Raw genomic sequence first — 23,642 nt, 5'->3', positions numbered from 1 at the left:
GCCCAGACATATGAGGGGTGGGTGCCTAACACTCCCAGCAGTGCCCAGACACAGGAGGGGTGGGTGCAGAGTCCTCCCAGCAGTGCCCAGACACAGGAGGGGTGGGTGCAGAGTCCTCCCAGCAGTGCCCAGACACAGGAGGTGTGGGTGCAGAGTCCTCCCAGCAGTGCCCAGACACAGGAGGGGTGGGTGCAGAGTCCTCCCAGCAGTGCCCAGACATATGAGCGGTGGGTGCAGAGTCCTCCCAGCAGTGCCCAGACACAGGAGGGGTGGGTGCAGAGTAAATGTAAATGTATGGATACTTGTATAGCGCACGACTACCCGGAGGCCTCTCGGCGCTTGTACGAATACCGCTGTGGAACCCATCCTGGCTTTTCCCTGTGAGGCGTCTACTCCTGGGCACCCCCAAGGTGAAGGCCAGGCATTCTTAGCGTTGTGGGGGCCGTTGTGGAGATTAAGCAAGCTATTGCTCAGAGTTGCAGAGTGGGACTCCATGATTAGAATGGCACCGAGGCGAGAATTATCAGGTCAGTGGAATTTTTGAGCCCAAGACCCGCCGAGGCGGGGAATTGAACCCTGGTCCTGGGCTAGACCTCTGCATCAGGGTCTGCCGCTCTAATCATTGAGCCACACTTCTCCACCAGTGGCCCGACACAGGAGGGGTGGGTGCAGAGTCCTCCCAGCAGTGCCCCGACACAGGAGGGGTGGGTGCAGAGTCCTTCCAGCAGTGCCCAGACATATGAGGGGTGGGTGCCTAATACTCCCAGCAGTGCCCAGACACAGGAGGGGTGGGTGCAGAGTCCTCCCAGCAGTGCCCAGACATATGAGGGGTGGGTGCCTATCACTCCCAGCAGTGCCCAGACACAGGAGGGGTGGGTGCAGAGTCCTCCCAGCAGTGCCCAGACACAGGATGGGTGGGTGCAGAGTCATCCCAGCAGTGCCCAGACATATGAGGGGTGGGTGCCTATCACTCCCAGCAATGCCCAGACACAGGAGGGGTGGGTGCAGAGTCCTCCCAGCAGTGCCCAGACACACACAGGAGGGGTGGGTGCAGAGTCCTCCCAGCAGTGCCCAGACACAGGAGGGGTGGATGCAGAGTCCTCCCAGCAGTGCCCAGACATATGAGGGGTGGGTGCCTAACACTCCCAGCAGTGCCCAGACACAGGAGGGGTGGGCGCAGAGTCCTCCCAGCAGTGCCCAAACACAGGAGGGGTGGGTGCAAAGTCCTCCCAGCAGTGCCCAGACATATGAGTGGTGGGTGCAGAGTCCTGCCAGCAGTGCCCAGACATATGAGGGGTGGGTGCAGAGTCCTCCCAGCAGTGCCCAGGCACAGGAGGGGTGGGTGCAGAGTCCTCCCAGCAGTGCCCAGACATATGAGGGGTGGGTGCAGAGTCCTCCCAGCAGTGCCCAGACACAGGAGGGGTGGGTGCAGAGTCCTCCCAGCAGTGCCCAGATATATGAGGGGTGGGTGCCTATCACTCCCAGCAGTGCCCAGACACAGGAGGGGTGGGTGCAGAGTCCTCCCAGCAGTGCCCAGACATATGAGGGGTGGGTGCCTATCACTCCCAGCAGTGCCCAGACACAGGAGGGGTGGGTGCAGAGTCCTCCCAGCAGTGCCCAGACACAGGAGGTGTGGGTGCAGAGTCCTCCCAGCAGTGCCCAGACATATGAGGGGTGGGTACCTATCACTCCCAGCAGTGCCTAGACACAGGAGGGGTGGGTGTAGAGTCCTCCCAGCAGTGCCCAGACACAGGAGGGGTGGGTGCAGAGTCCTCACAGCAGTGCCCAGACACAGGAGGGGTGGATGCAGAGTCCTCCCAGCAGTGCCCAGACATATGAGGGGTGGGTGCCTAACACTCCCAGCAGTGCCCAGACACAGGAGGGGTGGGTGCAGCGTCCTCCCAGCAGTGGACAGAGACATGGTGGTGTGTACACCATCCTACAAGTAGCAAAACTCCATGGGTGCATGAAGGCATACACAAAGTGCGACTATATTGAGAGTGGTATGCCAACATATCACTGACAGCAGTGTCCTACTCCCATGAGGGTGGATGTCCATCCCCCACTGCATGACACACCACATGTGGGTGTGATGACATATGACACATGCTTACCCACCCCTGGCACTGGCAGCACAATACACACACTGAGAGCATGCAACAAGACTGTATATTCATGTGCCACCCTACTAAACTAAGAGACCCAAAGGGAACACACACTGTCACGCACATTCCAGGACTGATAGGAATGTACAGGTGCTGGGGCAGCCAACAAGTTGGTGCCTCCCATGGATGGAAAAGAGTGGAGTACCCACAGATACAATGCCCACAATTGTCAGACAGGTGCCCAAAGACCCTGCAGAACGCGTAACACATGTGTGCGAGGCTGGGAGTACACACATGCCTAGTGCGTAAAGGGAACATGTCCACATGAAGTCATGTCATTATACTCCATACACAAGTACAGTGACCACCAAGGATGCCACAAATGATGCAGGTGGAGACATTGCCGAGCATGCATGTCCAAAGTTGAAGGGATCCGTCACACACCCAGGCAATGTAGACAGAGCTCAGCACAACAATTGGGAAACACCCTGCAGGGAAGATGTCAGGGTCCACACAGGAAGGAACACATCTTGGGACAATGTAACCATACAGTAAGAGCTTACATGACCAAAGATTTTTTGCAGATACCTTTTGATGGCACACAGATACCAGGGTACACCCCATGAGCAACACACTACAACATTTCCCAGACACCTAACACATTATCACCACCCCAAATCATGGAGCAGCACCACCAACAGCAAGACCAGTAAAGCATTTGTGTGCAAATGAAAAACAAAATGCTTTATTCAGCATGAAAAATCATAGCTAAAGAAATGTCAACTATATACAGGGCCCATAGGCCAGGCCATGTGCCAAGTCCTGGTGGGGGACACTTGGGGACGCGTCTCCCCTAGCTTGCCTGCACAGTTCACACTTCCATATCTTCCACAGAAGGGGGGGCATCATTGGGGGGGAAGGACCAGGCACCGCAGGGACAAGAGGGGAAAGGGTAGGTGTCGTGGGTGCATGGACAGATGACTCCACCACAGGGGGTGGGGCAGCGCCAAAGGTGGTGGTTAGCAGGGCACTGCACACGGTTGCCAGCTCTTCCAGCGTCTCCCCTGCACCCGAATGAACCACAGTCCCCAAGGAGGGGGGGTGTCGGAGGGATGGGTTGCAGCACTACTGGGGGAGAGTGTGGACGGGGGGGGGACTCAACTACCCTGGCCGGGCACTGCCTCCACCGCTTGCGGGGTGGTGCCACACTGGGGCTGAGGGACACACTGGCCACGAAGGACTCCTTATCTGACAGTTGGCCAGGAGAGCTAAGGGGAGTGGATTTGGAGGAAGTGGGTTGTGAGGACTGCGCACTCCCACTGTGGCTGTGTGGCTGCCGTTTGCCCCCCGACCCAGTGGCTGTGCCTACGTCCCCCTGTGTGTGCGTGACAGGAGGTGTGCGTTTGGCCTTCCCTGGTGGTGTGCTGCCTGTGTCTTGTGGGGTGCGTGCATGGGGACGTCTGGGTGTGCGTGGGACAGGCATGGGAGTGGGAAGTGTGGATGGTGCAGGGGTAGGGGGGGACGGAGCACTGCTGGAGATCCACTGCTGCAGTCAGTGACGAGTCTATGGACCTCAGCAACATCCGTTGGTCCGACATCGCTGCTGACATGCCCTCCATGTACGACACCATCTGTGTCAGCAGTGTGGTGTGGCCATGGAGGACATTAAGCAGCGATGTCTGACCAACCTGCAACTGGCGCAGAATGTCCACAGACTCGGCATTGACGGCAGCAGGGGAGACAGGGGCAGGGGGTGCAGTGCCTGGCACGAAGGAGACATGTTGTTGCCTAGCACGGAGGGAAGGGACCCGAACAAGTGGGAGGCCGGTGATGGGAATGGAGGGGGCGGTGAGAGATGGAGTGCTGCTTTCAGCTCTGGGAGCAGCCTCCGCCCCCTCTGGGAGCTCAGCCTTGGACCCGTCAGCGTCATAGTCGGTGGTGGGACTGGACAGGTCCTCCGCCTCACTCTCCTCGGCCTCCGTGCCACTCGCTGCGCCAGACTCGCCAGCACTGGTGGCACCGGTGCTGGATCCCTCCTCAAGGTCCGTGCCAGTGTCTCCCTCGGTTTCCCCCGACGATGCTGTGGGCAAGGTGAAGAGACAGGAATAATCAGACACCCATATACATATGACACATGATTCAAAACTACATAGGTCACAGTGCATAGCATGAAAAACAACATGAGTAACATCTACAATACAACGCACATATGTAGGCCCTGCACCACACAGTTGGTTGACCCACCATGCCACTGGGAAACAATGGAGAGCATGACACAACAGCAAATGACTTGATATCAAATTAGACAGAGGAGCCAGTCTCTGGGGACAGTCGAGCACAGCATCTGGACCACACACCGTTGCCAAAAAAGGGATGAGCAGGAACCATGTCTCCTAACTTTTGGCACATGCTGCTTAGCAAATACATGAAAGCATGCCCAACATGACTGGGTCACTGCATGTTGAGTGTATGTTCAGACAATCATCACACACAGGCCAGACCTGGCAAGGAGACATAAGGTATGGACATGTAGGCCTTCCCTGCACAAACCCCACCCTACCTGAGACGTTGTGATTGAGACAGAGGAAGTACTTACACCTCCTACTCGAGGATTACAAACATGCCCTTCCATAAATCCTGAGTGTACACAAGGTACCCCTCGTGCGTCTGTCCACACATATAATTGACAAACAACCATCATCAGATAGTTGTACCAAGACACACAGGCACTGGCCACTGTGAGTATGCACAAGCCAAATTGGGTCACCCTGTACAGTGGACACATGTAGCACACTTTACGTAAATACAAATTAGGCCAGCGTACAATGCCACAGAGCCCCACCTATGCTGAAGTCACAGAGAATGTCCACAGTGTTGGATGACACACATGATACCTAGGAAAAGGTGCCCCAGGGGACTGTAGTGGCCACACTCCTCCATGGTCCTGTATGGATATTACTGCAACAGAAGTGACCGTCCCTGCACTATGCATATCTCACACTCATGCACATCATGTCTGAGAGCACAACATTGGTCATGCATGCTTTAAGGCAGTACACTTTAAAGACACACTCCTATGTCGGGACTCAGCAGCAGTGCCAACTAACATGGACCCCACAAAGACTGAACTGGCCAGGGCACAGGCAAGCTCACAACACATGTAACACAACACCCCCACACATGATGTAGCAAGCATTGGGCACTTGGATTAACTGCCAGCCTAGATAACCTTGTGCAAGAGTGACTACCCACTGCCCCGGGAACACATGTCAAGGAGGGGAAGGGAGGAAGAACAGCATGGGTTGACTTTGTGGAACAGGATATGCACTGCACATTTAAACCCTGGCAGTGTATCCATGCGACTGCGCACTTCTAAAAGCTGGTGACACACAACAAACACACATGTACCTACCCCCTTCCTGCTGCTGCTTCTCCAGTAGGCGCCTATCCATCTCTGGGAAGACCACCACCAGGACACGCTTCATTAGGTGGGTCAGTCGGCGACGCCCGCCGTCGGGGCGTGGTGGTGAGTCCCCCAGCAGGACCCGGGCGATCCTCCTGGTCCAGCACCGGATATCCTGCCAGCGTTTCCTCACCTGGGCCAGGCGCCGCTTCCGACCCTCCACCGACCTCACGGCCCTGACGGCCGCCTTCCAGATCTCCTCCTCGGCATAGGTGCCTACCTGTGAGGATGACAAAGTGAGACAACATCAATACACCTGCTACATGTCACAGAGACACACATTTTAACAATTTGGCAGGTGTGAACAGGGCATAGTATGCAGCCAACTCATTGCACCTTTGTCATAGGGACATTATCCTCTGGGGAAGGCAAAATGCACTACGTGGCTTTTAAAGTACACAGGTGGCATGAGGGGTGCGACAGAATCAATGATCATGGCTCACACTGTGCATCACAAGCTACACCAGGATTATGTGCAGCACCTCAAAGCAGTCACATGCCCCAGGCCACTGACGCAACCTCAGCAGAGTACACAGACACACACAGGCACAGGACAATCACCTGCCATTGGCAACTGCGGGTACAAACCTCACTCTGCACATGTGCCACTTGACTGGGGGGTGTCACAGGTGGTGGGCTAGCCCAGCACGTCAGACACACAGCACTGCTCCCTGCGCACATCACATGGGTATGGTATATGCATCCCTCATGCATCTGGGCGGTAACACTCCACATGGACACTCACCCACATGACAGGGGACTTACACACACACCAATGTCCAGGGGACGAACACATCATTTGGACACTCTAACCACAGGTACACTCAACTCACACACATCTGTGGGTACAGTCACCTGTCACACTGGGGGGAACACAGAATCACATCAGGGCTGTAGAAACAACATTCCCAAGTGGATTTGCCAGGCTGAATGTGGCATGCACCATGCAGTGATTGTCACAGTAAGCACTATGCAAGTGAGGAGTGCAGACATGCACTACAGCATGCTCTGCATGGGAGACATGAGGCATTCCCCCCCTGGGACCCACTCTAAACAAAATTGCATGTCTGTCACACCTGGACACAATGCCAGAAGTGACAGTCACAAAAAGGGGCACAGTCTAAGCTAGTGGAGTCAGCACTCACCTGGTCCCCTGGTCTCCCATACAGGCTGGGGTACTGTGGGAGGATCACATCCAGCAATGCCACATTCTCCTCCAGGGTGAATGGCTGGGCCCTCTCCACAGACCTGGACATGGTGCCAGAGGAATCACGAGCAGCAGCAGTGGTGTGGAATGAAAGGTTGTGCAGGCAAGTGCTCTCTCATGGGACCTGGCTGCCTTATATTTGCCTTGCTGGACTGTTTCATTTACAGGAGTACAGAGTGATTGGTTAATCTCATTTGCATCCTACGTTTCCTCCAATCCCTTTAAACCTACCCCAGTCAGTGCCTTTGCATGGTTTAAAAATTGAGCATGATGTCAAGTCAACAACCACTTTGCAACATAGTATATTGTCTCCAACCGACTCTTGCTGGCCACCTGATGAAAAAATTTGAAATTGAAACTCGGTCTCCATGACAACCAGCAAGAATTTAGGCCCTTATACTTGTCCCTCATGTGTCCCCTATGTAATTTCACTATACACACACAGGTACGGTGCGTTCCACGCCCCTAGGGCACCACCACTCCAGTGATACGGTCTGTACACGCGTGTGTAGGGTCCGCATCACTATGGTTGTGCTGCCGTAGGCGTACGCCATAGGGATACGGTCCGTACACGGGTGTGTAGGGTCCGCATCACTATGGTTGTGTTGCCGTAGGCGTACGCCATAGGGATATGGTCCGTACAGGCGTGTGTAGGGTCCGTATCACTATGGTTGTGTTGCCGTAGTCATACGCCATAGGGATACGGTCCGTACAGGCGTGTGTAGGGTCCGCATCACTATGGTTGTGTTGCCGTAGGCGTACGCCATAGGGATACGGTCCGCACAGGCGCACATGTCTTACCTGAGACACTATTTTCACCTAGCATGTTGACAACCTTATACGTGTCGCCCATGCATGCGGATGTGCTTCTTTTGGCTCACTTCCTGTGTGTCTCTCATCCCCAGGTATTTGCGCATGCTGTCTGCTGGTGGCATTGTTGTGCTCCTGCTATTCCTCATGAATACAGCAACGTGTGCTGAATCAGCGTAACATGCACGGACATGTCGAAAATTCACCTTAGGGTAAGGGATGCACCACGGCTTTTTGGGTGTGCTATTTGTTTTGAATGTGTGTGCACTGCTCCTGTTCATGTTTGGTTACTTAGCATACATGTAGAATCACCATGGGGCACATGACATGGAGCTGGATTCACCTGAATTGATAGTCACACTGGTGACAGTCATCTGTAATGTGATTGTGGATTGGGATGAAGGCATCAATGTGTGTAACACTGCCCTTGTAAACATACGGGATGCACCGGGTTGACATAATCCCCATTAGTGGCTCAATGGTGAATTGCACACCTCTTCGTGAGCAGCACGGGGTGTTTGCCTCAAACCCGTCACTTGTGTGCCAGTTCTATGGGTTTCCTGCATCTGTGGTGCAAAGGGGGGTGCCAGTGTAGGTTCCACATGTTCATCCACATGACCTGTGCATCTGTTAATATAGATGCATTTGCCTTCCGGCAAACATGACTAATAAAGGTGTCCCTCAGCCTCCAAGGTGCCTCATCTCTGTCAATGCAGGTCTCTTGCCACTGTGCATGCGGTATGTCTGGCATAGTTGTCACAGATTGTGCATATGAGTCTATGTGTAGAGTAGCAAGATGCAAGCTGTTCGTCAGGGATTATGATATGTATTGTGCATGATGTACATGGCTGTGTAGGTATTTTGGCATCTCAGTCCCCACAACGGCCACTTTGCTGCATGTGCATCCATTGTCTGTGTGTGTGCCATGTTGAACCAGACACTCCTCCCTTCTCATACACCTTTTGCAGTAGTCCTTTCTGACATGCTTGTGTTAGTGTGCAACTTGCGGCATGGTTTTCAGGACATGGCGCCTGCTGCAGCAGGCCCTGCAGCAAGGGCACACAGAGTTTCTATATTTGCCCTCACACACACGCCTCTAAGACGCACCCCCCTTCCTCCCTCCACCCATTCATTTTGGTGTAATCTGCTTGTGTGTGACACAGTTGCGGTGGGAAAGGCTGGACCATCTGCACATGCTACATGCACATTGCACGTGCCTCATGTCCTTGCATGTGCCACATCATGCTACACCATGAAGTTGAGGCCACCCACCAAGCAATGTCCATCCAATACATCTGTTGCATGCACTCAGGCATGCACTCATCGCCCACACAACACCTTTGCATAATGAGTATGCAACTCCAACTGCCTACACAGCACTGGCACGCCTTCCAGGCCCTGTCACACCAACCAGGTCATGTCCCTCCTACTCCCCACCGGCTCTGTACCCCAACATGGCCATATGAGTGGTACTCCAGGCCTCTGTATGTAGTATGGTGTCGTTGTGGGACTCATGGCACAGGTATCATGTCTCAGCGTGTCAGTCTACAATGTGTCCAGGATCCCCCTCTACACCATGACATGCGCACTGAATCTCATCATCATCTGGTGTCCCATTGACAGGCAGGTGCTCCTCACCCTCCCCAAAGATGCAGTCCTTGCCAGTTCTCATATTGAATAATGCATGGTATCCATTGGCAGATGGCTGCACGTTGGCCACCTGATGCTGGACTTGTACACGACTGAGGTGTTCATCTGTGGATTGTCCCCTTACAGCTGGGTCAACTGCTTGTGTCCCACCCGCAAGGGCCCTGCACAGGCACACAGTGTCCACACACACGAGCTGGTGTGCATCATGGATTGCTTGCTCACATGTGCTCTGCTGATCACCAGCATCTGTACCTCAGGCTTCAGCACACTCTGCATTATGCACAAGATCCACAGTTCGATCCACATCAAGGCAAGACAGACCATCCCCCAGGTCAACTACAACATCCGTGTCTAATCCTACCCTGCACTCTAGGGAGAAGTACGTTACAACTCCCATGAGACTTGTCCACATCCAGGGTGCATCTGCACAGCTCTGCTTCAACATCCGGCGACCCAGCCACATCACCGTCCAACAGAGATAGCTGCAATGGATCACTGTCAGCTGCAGGATGACCTTCACAATCCATGCCCACACTCAGGATGCAGCCCAGGACCACGCCCCCAACACAACCTTGTGGCACTGTCATCCAAGACCCCATTGTGCCATCTCCATGCATCCAACCTTGGCCTGGCCACCATTCTCTACATCCACCTGACTCCTGCTTGCAGGACATAGTTCTCCCACCTGGCTACACATACCTGGGACTCCCAGACCAGGACACTCCACATGATCCCTGACCTCTGCGCATGACTGTTGCTCTTCGAAATAGGTCTGTCCGCACAGTTGTGCAGGCACCCCTCAGCTGGTTGGGCCCATCACGGGTGAGTATGGTGCTCCATGTTCCATGTCTGTATTGGATGATACATTGTGACCCATGTGTGTCCTGTGCCAGACTCAGACCCCAGGGTATGCATGGTTGGAGTTACTTCAAAACTCAGGCATGGTTTGACTTTCCAACACACACATGTAATGGAATAATGCTAAATGACGGCATCATCTCGGGATTTCTAAGATTTTTATTAGTGGTGGGGTACGTGTTTGGGGGGATGTAAAGTGGTGCTCTGTAATCCAAAATTCACAGGGGGAGTTGGGATCCTTGCCTTTGGAAGTCATCAGAGTCCATGCCACAGTCTCTGTCAACATTGGTCAGACAGTGACCAGCAAGTCCATGTGGCAGAGAATGTCATTGGATGAGGTGCTGCTGTTGCACCAGAGGGCCAGGTGCCAGGCCAGGTGACCTGGGAGATGGTGATGGTCCACTGACTCTCACGGTCTTTTGCGTGGACGACCCACCTTCCTCCGGGGACCCTCAGAAGCAGGCCGTGACGATGTCTGTGATGCTCCGTCGGACGAATCCTCCTCCTCCTGATCCCTCCCCGTGGCTGGTGGTGATCTACGCCTGGTGGCACAGGGAGGGTTGCCCATGTTTTCGGCAATCCGACGGAATACACGGGTCATGTCCGTTTGCACCGCCACGAGCTCAGCCAGTCTTGCCTCCATCCGTCCTTGGTGTTGCTGTTGACTGGCATATTGCTCGGCCTGCAGGTTCTTAATCTCATTGAGGGCCTCCACGGCCTGGCTGATGCCCCTGGTGTCACGCCGGTATGTGTCCAGGATGTTGCGGACGTGTGACATAACCGGTTCCTCAGCTGTCTGGTCAGGTTCGCGCCTCCACCGTCCTCCATTCCCACCACCCCTGCCCACTTGAGCCTGGCCTGCCGTTGCGGGCACATCGGGTCTCCGGGACCCCTGAGGGATGGCATTTGCGGGGTCGCCTACCTCCTTCTGGGTGCCCGGGGTACCTTGTCCCTCCTGGTCAGACTGGCTGCGTTGTGTGCGAGCAGGGCTCCTGTGTGTATCCTGGGATGTGGCAGGAATGGGGGTGGTGGTTGGCACAGTTGTACCTGACGCAGGTGCAGCAGGTGCTTGGGCACCAGAGGGACCAGGTTTGTCGGGGTCATCCACGGTGTGGTGAGAGTCGTCGCTGCCGGTGGGATCATCGTCACGCCGAGCCTGGTCCTGTGATTCTTCCCCCCAGTGTTGGGGGGAGATCAACGACGTTGCCCTGTGTGTGAGAGAGAGACAATGTTAATGGTGTTTCATGCGTCATCCATGTTTCATACATATTCAAGTTGGCACAGTTCCTCTGGGTAGTTGGATATGTCTAGCATTCCTCTCACAGTGCACTTGTGGATGGGTAAGTTGCGGGGGGACAGATTGATATGTACTCCTGGTTATTTGGCCTGTCTAATGAGTGTTGGGATACTTATTTGGCTATGGATTGGTCTTGTTGTGTCACATATCCATTGTGGGAGTACCAATTTGTGTTGCCTGCCCCGGGGGTGTGTGCTTGTGTAAGGGGGGGGGGGGGTGTCTGACCGGGCATGCTGTTGGGTGTGGTGTGATTTGTCATTGGGTCTACCAGGTGATGTGTCCATCCCCTCATGGTGCCTGCTGGCATGACAGTGAATGTGATTTCCTGTGGTAGGTAGGTGGCATGTGGAGTTGGTGTTTGAGTGTACAGTGGTCACAGGTTTGCCTTGTGCTGTCTACAGCAGGGCCAAGTGTCATCTACCTTGTCTGCACTTGGCAAGTCCCTGTGCATTGTGCATGGTGCATGGGTATGTCCCTTGGCCACAGCTGTCAACACTTTTCCTATGTGTGACACACTCTTTGTTGTTGCATCAGTTTTGAACGCAGTGAGCAGTGTAGCAAGCGTGCATAGCGAGCGCTGCAGAACCGACTTACGTGTTGCACTGTACGTGGCCAAATGGTACTTTGTCATGTCTATTGGAGAATGCAGGTAGGTAACTTATGCATTTGTGACTGGGTTCTAACAAACACAGTGAGTGGGTATACTGGGTGTGAGGTTAGGTTTGTGCCTGCAGCAAGGATCGACTCGTGCACAGTTTGACACATGGCCCAGTGCTTTCCAAATGAATGAGGGGTGTTTCACGCACTGCCAGACCTTGTCAACATGCACACAGTCCACCTGCTGATGGGCGGACATGCCCACACCACCCAAGGGTGATTTTGTTTCCCTCTGAATCCCTCTCTCCCTCCCTCTGTCACCCTCCTCCCTCTGTCTGTCTCCCTCTGTCGCCCTCTGTCTCCCTCCCTCTCTCTCCCTCCCTCTGTCTGTCTCCCTCTGTCACCCTCTGTCGCCCTCTGTCTCCCTCCCTCTCTCTCCCTCTCGCTCCGTCTGTCTGTCACCCTCTGTCGCCCTCTGTCTCCCTCCCTCTCTCTCCCTCTCCTTCCCTCTGTCTGTCTCCCTCTGTCGCCCTCTGTCTCCCTCCCTCTCTCTCCCTCTCCCTCCGTCTGTCTGTCTCCCTCTGTCGCCCTCTGTCGCCCTCTGTCTCCCTCCCTCTCTCTCCCTCTCTCTCCGTCTGTCTGTCACCCTCTGTCGCCCTCTGTCTCCCTTCCTCTCTCCCTCCCTCTGTCTGTCTCCCTCTGTTGCCCTCTGTCTCCCTCCCTCTCTCTCCCTCTCCCTCCCTCTGTCTGTCTCCCTCTGTCGCCCTCTGTCGCCCTCTGTCTCCCTCCCTCTCTCTCCCTCTCCCTCCGTCTGTCTGTCACCCTCTGTCGCCCTCTGTCTCCCTCCCTCTCTCTCCCTCTCCCTCCCTCTGTCTGTCTCCCTCTGTCGCCCTCTGTCTCCCTCCCTCTCTCTCCCTCTCCCTCCATCTGTCTGTCTCCCTCTGTCGCCCTCTGTCTCGCTCCCTCTCTCTCCCTCTCCCTCCGTCTGTCTGTCACCCTCTGTTGCCCTCTGTCTCCCTCCCTCTCTCTCCCTCTCCCTCCCTCTGTCTGTCTCCCTCTGTCACCCTCTGTCTCCCTCCCTCTCTCTCCCTCTCCCTCCCTCTGTCTGTCTCCCTCTGTCGCCCTCTGTCGCCCTCTGTCTCCCTCCCTCTCTCTCCCTCTCCCTCCGTCTGTCTGTCACCCTCTGTCGCCCTCTGTCTCCCTCTGTCTCCCTCCCTCTCTCTCCCTCTCTCTGTCTGTCTCCCTCTGTTGCCCTCTGTCTCCCTCCCTCTCTCTCCCTCTCCCTCCGTCTGTCTGTCTCCCTCTGTCGCCCTCTGTCGCCCTCTGTCTCCCTCCCTCTCTCTCCCTCTCCCTCCGTCTCTCTGTCACCCTCTGTCGCCCTCTGTCTCCCTCCCTCTCTCTCCCTCTCCCTCCCTCTGTCTGTCTCCCTCTGTCGCCCTCTGTCTCCCTCCCTCTCTCTCCCTCTCCCTCTCCCTCCCTCTGTCTGTCTCCCTCTGTCTCCCTCTGTCGCCCTCTGTCTCCCTCCCTCTCTCTCTCTCCCTCTCCCTCCGTCTGTCTGTCTCCCTCTGTCGCCCTCTGTCGCCCTCTGTCTCCCTCCCTCTCTCTCCCTCTCCCTCCGTCTGTCTGTCACCCTCTGTCGCCCTCTGTCTCCCTCCCTCTCTCTCCCTCTCCCTCACTCTGTCTGTCTCCCTCTGTCACCCTCTGTCTCCCTCCCTCTCTCTCCCTCTCCCTCCCTCTGTCTGTCTCCCTCTGTTGCCCTCTGTCGCCCTCTGTCTCCCTCCCTCTCTCTCCCTCTCCCTCGGTCTGTCTGTCACCCTCTGTCGCCCTCTGTCTCCCTCCCTCTCTCTCCCTCTCCCTCCCTCTGTCTGTTGCCCTCTGTCGCCCTCTGTCTCCCTCCCTCTCTCTCCCTCTCCCTCCGTCTGTCTGTCACCCTCTGTCGCCCTCTGTCTCCCTCCCTCTCTCTCCCTCTCCCTCCCTCTGTCTGTCTCCCTCTGTCGCCCTCTGTCTCCCTCCCTCCCTCTCTCTCCCTCTCCCTCCCTCTGTCTGTCTCCCTCTGTCTCCCTCTGTCGCCCTCTGTCTCCCTCCCTCTCTCTCCCTCCCTCTGTCTGTCTCCCTCTGTCACACTCTGTCTCCCTCCCTCTCTCTCCCTCTCCCTCCTTCTGTCTGTCTCCCTCTGTCTCCCTCTGTCGCCCTCTGTCTCCCTCCCTCTCTCTCCCTCTCCCTCCGTCTGTCTGTCTCCCTCTGTCGCCCTCTGTCGCCCTCTGTCTCCCTCCCTCTCTCTCCCTCCGTCTGTCTGTCACCCTCTGTCGCCCTCTGTCTCCCTCCCTCTCTCTCCCTCACTCTGTCTGTCTCCCTCTGTCACCCTCTGTCTCCCTCCCTCTCTCTCCCTCTCCCTCCCTCTGTCTGTCTCCCTCTGTTGCCCTCTGTCGCCCTCTGTCTCCCTCCCTCTCTCTCCCTCCGTCTGTCTGTCACCCTCTGTCGCCCTCTGTCTCCCTCCCTCTCTCTCCCTCTCCCTCCCTCTGTCTGTCTCCCTCTGTCGCCCTCTGTCTCCCTCCCTCTCTCTCCCTCTCCCTCCCTCTGTCTGTCTCCCTCTGTCTCCCTCTGTCGCCCTCTGTCTCCCTCCCTCTCTCTCCCTCTCCCTCTGTCTGTCTGTCTCCCTCTGTCGCCCTCTGTCGCCCCCTGTCTCCCTCCCTCTCTCTCCCTCTCCCTCCGTCTGTCTGTCACCCTCTGTCGCTCTCTGTCTCCCTCCCTCTCTCTCCCTCTCCCTCCCTCTGTCTGTCTCCCTCTGTCGCCCTCTGTCACCCTCTGTCTCCATCCCTCTCTCTCCCTCTCCCTCCGTCTGTCTGTCACCCTCTGTCACCTCAGCCCAGCTTCCTGGGCACACACACTTTGCAGGTCTTTCAATGGCCATTGGCTTGTTCATGTGGCTTTGTTTAGAATCTCCCGGACCCCATTGGGCAGAGTGTCTCTGAGTCTGCGCTGCAGCGGCAGTGTGTGCTGACACTCTTTCACAGTGATGCCTCTTCATTAGCTGCTGTTATGTGCAAATTGGGCCTTCATACACATGTCATCCTGCGACGAGGCCGCCATTTGCAGGTGACACAGTACAGTGTCGTGACACACTGTTTGTATAGCTCTGCCCTAGGCCATATGGGCTGAGGGCATTGGTGTCTGATTCTGAGTTGCACAATGTGATTTTGGAGGCCTGTGACTTGGCATGGCCTTGCTTGGTGCATGGGGCATGGAGCCGCTAGTGGCATGTGCGTGTTTTTGGAGTGTGGTTGTGTCCGGTGATGGCTTTGGGGTAGTTGCGTGCATTATTGTGAGTTGGGTTGTTGATGCGGTTCCCCCCATCTGGGGTGAGTTGTTTGTGTACTCACCAGGCTCGGCGACTCCTCCTACTCCGTGTACTCCCACCGGCGTACCGGTCTGCGGGGCGGGCCACCTCCAGTGATGTTCCCCTGGTTTTATTCGTCTGTCATTTTGCGGCGGACCGTCCCCTGCAGATCGTACCACCTGGCTTGGCATTCATGCCTGGTCCTTCTGATGGGCGCAACAGCATTCACCCTCTCGATGATCCTCTGCCACATGGCTGATTTAGCTGCTACGCTGGTCTGTCTGACCAATGTTCCAAAGAGCTGTGGCTCGACTCTGATGATTTCGTTGACAAGGATCTCCAGCTCCGCTGTTGTGATCTTTGGATTCCTGTCTGTGGGCATGGTGTGGGGTGTGGGTGTCGATGGTTGTGGGTGTGTGTGTGTGGTTGTGAAGGTGTGTGTGTGAATGTGATGAGGGGGTGTTTGTGAAGGTGGTTGTGTGAAGGTGTGCAAGTGTAAGGTGTAGTAAAGGTTCAAGTATGGTGCTGTGGGTTGTCTGTGGGGTCTGGCAGCAGTGGGTCTGTTGCAAAGGCTCATGGTTTGTGTCTGTGGGCCCTTTTTATTGGTCCATTTGTGGGTGTGGCTGTGTTTGAACTTTGGGTGGGTGTGTTATAAGGAGTGGTTGTGTTTTGGGCCTCTGTTTACCTGTTTGGCTGTTGCAGGTCAGTGTATTGGATGTATTTGGGCTTGTTGGACGTGTTTTGTGGTGTTGTGCGATTCGAATTGACTCTCCTTGTGGTGTTTTGCAGTGTCCTGGTTCAGTACGTGTGTTTTTCGCGTCTGTGAGGTGCGTACATCGGCCATGTTGTTGTACAGTGCTCACATTTGCTATGGCTTGGTATGACTCGTACATGCGCAAGGCTGGGTGAGGGTGCTGGTGTATTGGCCTCGGGTAGGGTGCGTACAGGCACGGGCAGGGTTTAGGGGCCTGGGGGTACATGCCGTACATACGTGAACCGAGGGTATGGCGTGTACATGGGGGGCTGGGGGTACGGCACGTACATACGGGGTGCTGGGGGTACGGTGTGTGCCCCCCACCCCCGTATGGACGGTGCGTACCCCCACCTCCGTATGGACGGTGCCTACCCCCAGCCCCCGTATGTAAGCACCGTCCCCCAGCACATACCCCCAGCCCCCTGTATGTATGCGCAGTACCCCCAGCCCCCATATGTACGTGACGTACACCCGGCCCACCCCGTATGTACGCGCCGTACCCCCAGCCCCCCTATGGACGGTGAGTACCCCACCCCACCCCGTAGGTACGGAGTGTACCCCCACCCCCCCTAGGTACGGAGCGTAACACCACCCCCGTAGGCACGCAGCGGACCCCCAGCGCTACGCGCTGGGGGTCCGCACCGTACATACGGGGGTGGGGGTATGCTCCGTACCTACGTGGTGGGGGTACGATCTGTACCTACGGGGGGGTGGGGGTACGCTCCGTACCTACGGGGTGGGGGTACGGCGCGGGCATGTGGGGGTGCTGGGGTACGGCGCGTACATGGGGGGGTGTGCTGGGGGGTGTTCGACGCGTATGCGGGCACATATTTGGACGTCTCCATAGTTGCTATGGGAGTTCGCACCGTACGGTGTTTTTTCCATACGGTTGTGCATTCGGACGGAAGGGACAGATTGTACTTGCGCGCTCGGACTCCAGTTTCCTGATTCGTACGGAAAACTGTCCGGGGACGTGTGGGACACTTTTTCCGACCCGAGGACGTGTCGGGGAATTTTCCCAATGCGATTCGTATGGATTTTTTCACATACAAATCGTACTTGCCAGTTTGTACGGGACATGTACGTTTCGTATGGAAAAAAAAACGGATACGATTCGTACGGGGAATATTTTTAACGGATCGGAATCGCCACCTATGTGTCTTAAATGCTAGAGAAACAATTAGCTAATGCTTGTTAGAAGGGTGAAGTAGAGGGATGTGCTACTTTATCAACGGAAGTAATGATTCCGTAGTAGGGCAGAGGTAAGCGCTGCTCTCGGGAAAGACAGAATTCTCGTGAGAAAGGTCTTTTGCTGTTCTTTGGTTAGCGAAGCGGACAATGGAGATGTTTCTATGTTGTTACTAACAGTAATTGAAACAAAAACTTATTGAGTGGATTTGTAAAGGAGGGGTAGACAGAAGCAGGAGCAGGAGCAAGAGCTGCCGCAGCGGCTGCTGATGTCAGAACGACCGCGCTGGGATTGGACAGTCGGTCAGAACTGTGAAACGCCCTAAATTGGTGCGTTAGTGTACGCCGCGCTAGGATTGAAGGAAAATAGGGTGACGTAGACGTTCCTTATTGGTGCGTTAGTGTGAGTCGCGCTGGGATTTGAGGACTGTGACAGTGACGTGGATGCTCTGAATTGGTCCGTTAGTGAGAAGTCGCGCCGTGATTGGATAGACTAGCGGTACGGTTAAAAGAGACTAGTGATACCAGAAAGGCAAGAAAATGTATTATGACCCACCAGAAAAGGAAAAGAAAACCTGGTTAGGGAAAATCAAGAAGTGGTTCAAGAAGGATAAACCAGTTAAGACTAGGGAAAGACAGTTACTTCCTCCACCGAAAACCCCTGCATCCTTTATGATTGCGAAATATGGGTATCATACTTGTATTTGGTTGGATAACTGGGTGAGATATACCAAGGATGATGGAGTATTAGCTTTTCCAGAGCATGGTTCATTTAATTTGGCTGTTTTGATAAATTTGAGAGAAAAGATGATGAATTTGGAACCAAGACTTAGACCGACACAGTTTGAGGCTTTGACGGAATGGGTAGACGAAATGCATAAACGAGAGAGACAAAGAAGTGGTAGAGGATATAGGTACTGGTTCGGAAGACCATACGGACACAAAATGCATAGCGATCGAATGAAAAGATGGCGAGATTCGAGTATGACTGAGGGTGTGTTCCCTGTAAGAACTGTTGGAGAGAATGAAGGATAAAAGTGTATAGAAAAGAGGCATAATGTGGAGTCGAGAGGGTATGGAGCGAATTAATCTGAGGATGATGTTCTTGATGATATGTTCTATAAAAATCCACCACCATATAGACCAGAACCAGAAATGTTAACTCCAAGTGCCCCAATGAGAGAAACGATGCGAATTATAAAATCGGAACCAGAATCCCTAAGTTTGAGTAAAAACAGTGCTACTAGAGAAGTAGAAAAGAGGTTGGAAGAAAGAACAGATGGAGAAAATTCTGTAGAATTAGCAAAAACAACCCTGGAATTAACTGAGAAAATAAGAGAATTAACTAAGAATCTAGAAGCGGTAACTGTTCCAGTAACGATAGGTCCAGTAATGCCTATTTTTGACAAACAGAAAGACAGTGAGCATTGTTTGACAGTCCCTTATAGGAGTAATAAACCAGAAGAACAACCAAGAGTGAGTCAGAATGAGAATCCATGGAGACAGACTATGAGTGTAATGGAACCGAATTTTACAAACAATCCATTTGTAGATCAGAATTGTGCAGAGAGACGTATGACAATGATAGAGACAGTGTCAGAAACACAAAAAGATTTTGGACATGGAAGTATAGAAAAACCAGTAGGACCATCAACAGATGAGTTAAGTGAATGGTTAAGAAGCTTGCAGAGGAAAGACAAGGAATCCCAATCAATTGATGTGTCCAAGTTAGGAATGGTATTGGAAGAATTAATCGTAGGGACTATCCCGACAGAAAAATTGAAAACCTATCAGGATGAAGAACTATTATTTTTGTGCAAAAGTGTGACCTGAAGAGCGAAAAACTTGCATGAAAGGTTAGAAGAAGTAGCAAATGAAATGGGCATTGATATTGAAAGGTATAAGCCTTACAGAAACCATATCAAGTATAATTGACTGAAAAAGATATTGAGAATATGAACACTACAGGACGAATAGGTCAAATTAAAGACATAATCATTTTGCTGAGAAAGTGGGGAGATGTGGATAAATGGAGAAGCAGGTGGTATAGAAAACGCGATGATGCCTCAGATAAGACATTTTCAGCCTTTCCTGTAAGAGAAAAGGAGACGTTAGTGACAGAGTGCCCTATGAGAGAGATTCCTGGAGGAGGATATGTACATGTCCCATGGACAAGACAGGATATTTTGTCTTTTACGAATGATTTCCCTCGACTACGCGAAAAGCCCGTCGAGTGGTACAGACAGGTAGACAGATTTGTGAAATTGTCTAAAGTATTATGGATTGATTTGAATAGTCTGTTTGACATAATCGTCCCAGCAGATCTATGGTCAGAAGGCAAGTTGATGATAAATTGGCCAACCAAAGAATATCCTAGGGATCCTAAAACAGGAGCTCTGGACCCCGAGGTAATGAAGAAATATGAGCAGTTTATGGTATTTCTGAAAAATAAAGTGCCCCCTAAGGAGACAGACTGGGTAAAAATTGACCGAACACACCAGGAAAGTAAAGAGTCAGTACATGCATATTACGAGAGGCTAATACAAGCTTTTAAGCAGTTTAGCGGAGATGAGAATCTGAGTGAAAAGGATTTGAGCCATTTTGTATACAGATTTGTATATGGTTTACGTCCAGAAATTGGGGAGATGATTAAACAGCATACGGTAGATTGGCAAAATAAGAAAATAGATGAAGTATTGAGACATGCTAAATACTTCAGTGATGAAATTGAAGCAAAACAGCGGAAGCTAAAAGAGAAGGCAATGTGGGCACAGGTAAAGGTGGCGGAGAGACAGGAAGCACAATTGGTGGAACAAGCAGGGTCGAAGCCTAAATTTAATAATGGAAAGTATAAAGGGAATATTGAAGAAGATAAAAAGAAATTCCCGTGTCATAATTGCGGCAGGATAGGGCATTGGAAATCTGAGTGTAAGTTTCCCCCGAGTACTAACAATGAAAATCCATCATTGAACCCACAGGTGCAGCATGAGGTGAGTGGTCAACTGCAGCAACAGCAGCAAGTTTTTCCCCCACAGAATCAGGTGCCAAAATCGCCTTTTCCACAGAGCAGAAACACACAGAAGTATAGTAGTGAATCGGGATTCTACAATGAAGAACAGGTAAATAAGCCGCAACGCGCTAGCGCTGTTTCGCAGTATTGGCTGCAACTCGATAAGAGTGACGCAGAAGAGGGCTATTGATGGTGCCAAAGGGAGGAAGAAGAGTGCGTACTTGGCGCAACTCTAGAAGTAGACCAGACAGGACCTTTTGTAGATGGGAGGGTTAATGATGAAAATATTACTTTCCTAGTGGATACTGGTGCTACTCGATCAACTGTTAGATCAGCTGATGTTAAGAATCTTCCTCTCTCGGATGAAACGATCCAAGTAGTTGGTGTGTCCAACAGACAGATTAAGACATACCTTACAGAACCAGTGAAAGTTAGCATAGGGAAATTTACAGAAATGCACCGCTTTGTGGTGTGTGATTCCAGTCCTGTGAATTTATTAGGTAGGGACCTGTTGTGCAAAATGAATTGCACTATATTTTGTACTCTGGATGGAATAGCTTTTGAAACACCAGATGATGACGTGTTGTACAAGATGACCATAGCTAACAGAGAAAATGAAGTTACTGAAACATATGCTGTATTCAACCCTGATTAATTACCTAAAGAATTAAGAAAATCTGTAAAGGCAGAAGTTTGGGATTTCACTGGAGAAGATGTAGGACTAATGAGAAATGTCGATCCAGTCAAAATAACTGTAAAGGAAGAGGTAACATATCCTAATGTTCCGCAGTATAAACTGACACCTGAGATAATTGAAGGTGTAACTCCTGTAATAGAGTAAATGATTAGGCAAGGAATTTTGAGAGAAATAATGAGTAGTCCATGTAATTCACCGATAATGGGACTGAAAAAGCCTAATGGGAAATTCAGGATAGTGCAAGATCTGAGAAAAGTGAACAAAATCGTGATATCATGTTGTCCCATTGTACCAAATCCATCAGTGATTTTATATCAGATTCCCCATGACGCAAAATGGTATACAGTGATTGATCTGTGTCATGCTTTCTTTTCCATCCCATAGCATCACGACAGTCAGCAAATTTTTGCATTTCGTTTTGGTGAGCGTATTTTGGCATGGTGCCGAATCCCACAGGGGTATACAGAAAGCCCCTCAATATTCAATCAGCTATTAAAGAGGTCTTTGGAGAGTCTAGAAATGTCAGAAAGCTCTGTATTGGTCCAATATATTGACAACCTTTTAGTAGCATCAAAAACACGTGAAGTCTGTGAGGTAGATACAATAGCCTTGCTGAATCATTTGGCAGATGGAGGACTTAAAGTGTCACCAGAGAAACTACAGTTTTGTGAGAAGGAAGTGCAGTATTTGGGACATAACATTGAGAAAGGACTAAGGAAAATAACCATAGACAGAATCAGAATAATAAAAGGAATGAGAGCTCCCATGACTCAAAGAGAAGTGAGAATGTTTTCGGGAATGGTTGGGTACTGTCGTCAATGGATAGGCAACTTTTCCTTGATCGCAAAGCCTTTGGTGCGATTAACAAGAAGTGATGTGAAAGATCCCCTTGAATTAAACAAAGAAGAATTGGCAGCATTTAGACAATTGAGAGATGGTTTGTGTGAAGCACCTGTATTAGGTATGCCTGACTATGAGAAAGAATTTGAGCTGTATTGCAGTGAGAGAAATGGATGTGCATTTTCTGTGTTGACCCAGAAACATGGAAAAATGAGAAGACCAATTGCTTATTTTTCATCAATGCTAGATCCAGTAGCTGTAGGTTTACCTGGATGTTTGAAAGCAGTGGCTGCAACATGTCGAAGTTTGGAGCAGAGTGAAGGAATTGTGATGGGATATCCATTGAAAGTGTTTGTACCCCATGATGTAGCAATTCTGTTGACAAGGAGTCGTACTCAGTATATGACACATAGTCGGCTGACTAAGTATGAAAAGGTCATATTGGGCGCCACTAATGTGAGTCTTGCGAGATGTGTGAATGTGAATCCTGCAACTTTGTTGCCTGATGCTGAGATTGTGGAAGTAAGAGATGAAGTTGATCATGATTGTCTGGATGTACTTGATTTTTGTACAAAACCACGACCAGATATAAAAGATGTACCTTTGCCAGAAAGTGATTTTGTGATGTTCGTTGATGGGTCATGCTTGAGAACAGATGAAGGAGTGCTGAGTGCAGCGTATGCAGTATGCACAGTCGCAGTAGTAATAGAAGCATCATATTTGAAAGGAGTGAAATTAGCCCAGGTAGCAGAACTTGTGGTTTTGACTAGAGCATGCAAGATTGGGAAGAGTGTGAGAGTGACTGTGATAACTGACAGCCAATATGGCTTTGGAGTCGTTCACAACTTTGGCCAGCTATGGCTACAAAGAGGTTTCCTGACCTCAAGTGGAACTCCCATTAAGAATGCAGAAGTGGTTGGAAAATTGCTTGAGGCGATACAGCTGCCTAAACAATTGGCTGTTGTAAAATGTGCTGCTCATAGTCAAGGTGGTAATTATATTACCACCGGGAACAGGTACGCAAACGACATGGCACAGTATTGTGCACAAAATCAGAATTTGGTTAATCGGGCTAAGGAAAGAGAAATGTCTTCTTGCTCATTGATGTTCACTAACATTGTGGGAACTTGGGAAGAGCTAAGACAATTGCAGGATGAGGCAGGAGATGAGGAAATGAGACAGTGGGTAAAAGCAGGATGTGCCCCAAGGGAAAAGGATCATGTGTGGGTCTATCGAGATGGAAGACCAGTTATGCCTGATAGCATGATGTCTACCATGGCACGGATGTATCATGGCCAGGGACATATTGGGAGAGATGCCATGATCAGGTCATTTAAGCAGACCTGGTACAATGCAAAATTCAGACTTGAAGCAGAAAGTCTTTGTCAAAGATGCTTAATATGTCAGCAGTACAATCCTGGAAGGAAGACAGTAGTGAGTCTGGGAACAATAGGTCGAGAAGGAGGGCCTTTCACCAGAATGCAAGTAGATTTCATTGAGATGCCTCCCTGTAACAGACTGAGGTATGTTTTGGTTGTGGTCTGCCTATTCTGTAGGTGGGTGGAAGCATTCCCAACAAGACGAAATGATGGGTTGACAGTAGCAAAGCTACTGCTAAGAGAGTTCATCACCAGGTTCGGGTTCCCAGTAACAATTGAGTCAGACCGAGGAGGACATTTCCATAATGAGATTGTAGGATTAATTTGTGAAGCATTGAATGTACAACAACAATTACATTATGCCTACCGACCAGAGGCTTCTGGTGTGGTTGAACAGATGAATGGTACTATCAAAAATAGAATAGGGAAAATGTGTTTGGCCACAGGTAT

Source organism: Triturus cristatus, chromosome 1_1 (genome assembly GCF_964204655.1).
Source record: "Triturus cristatus chromosome 1_1, aTriCri1.1, whole genome shotgun sequence".
Lineage (NCBI taxonomy): Eukaryota > Metazoa > Chordata > Amphibia > Caudata > Salamandridae > Triturus > Triturus cristatus.
This window is presented reverse-complemented; position numbering follows the sequence as displayed.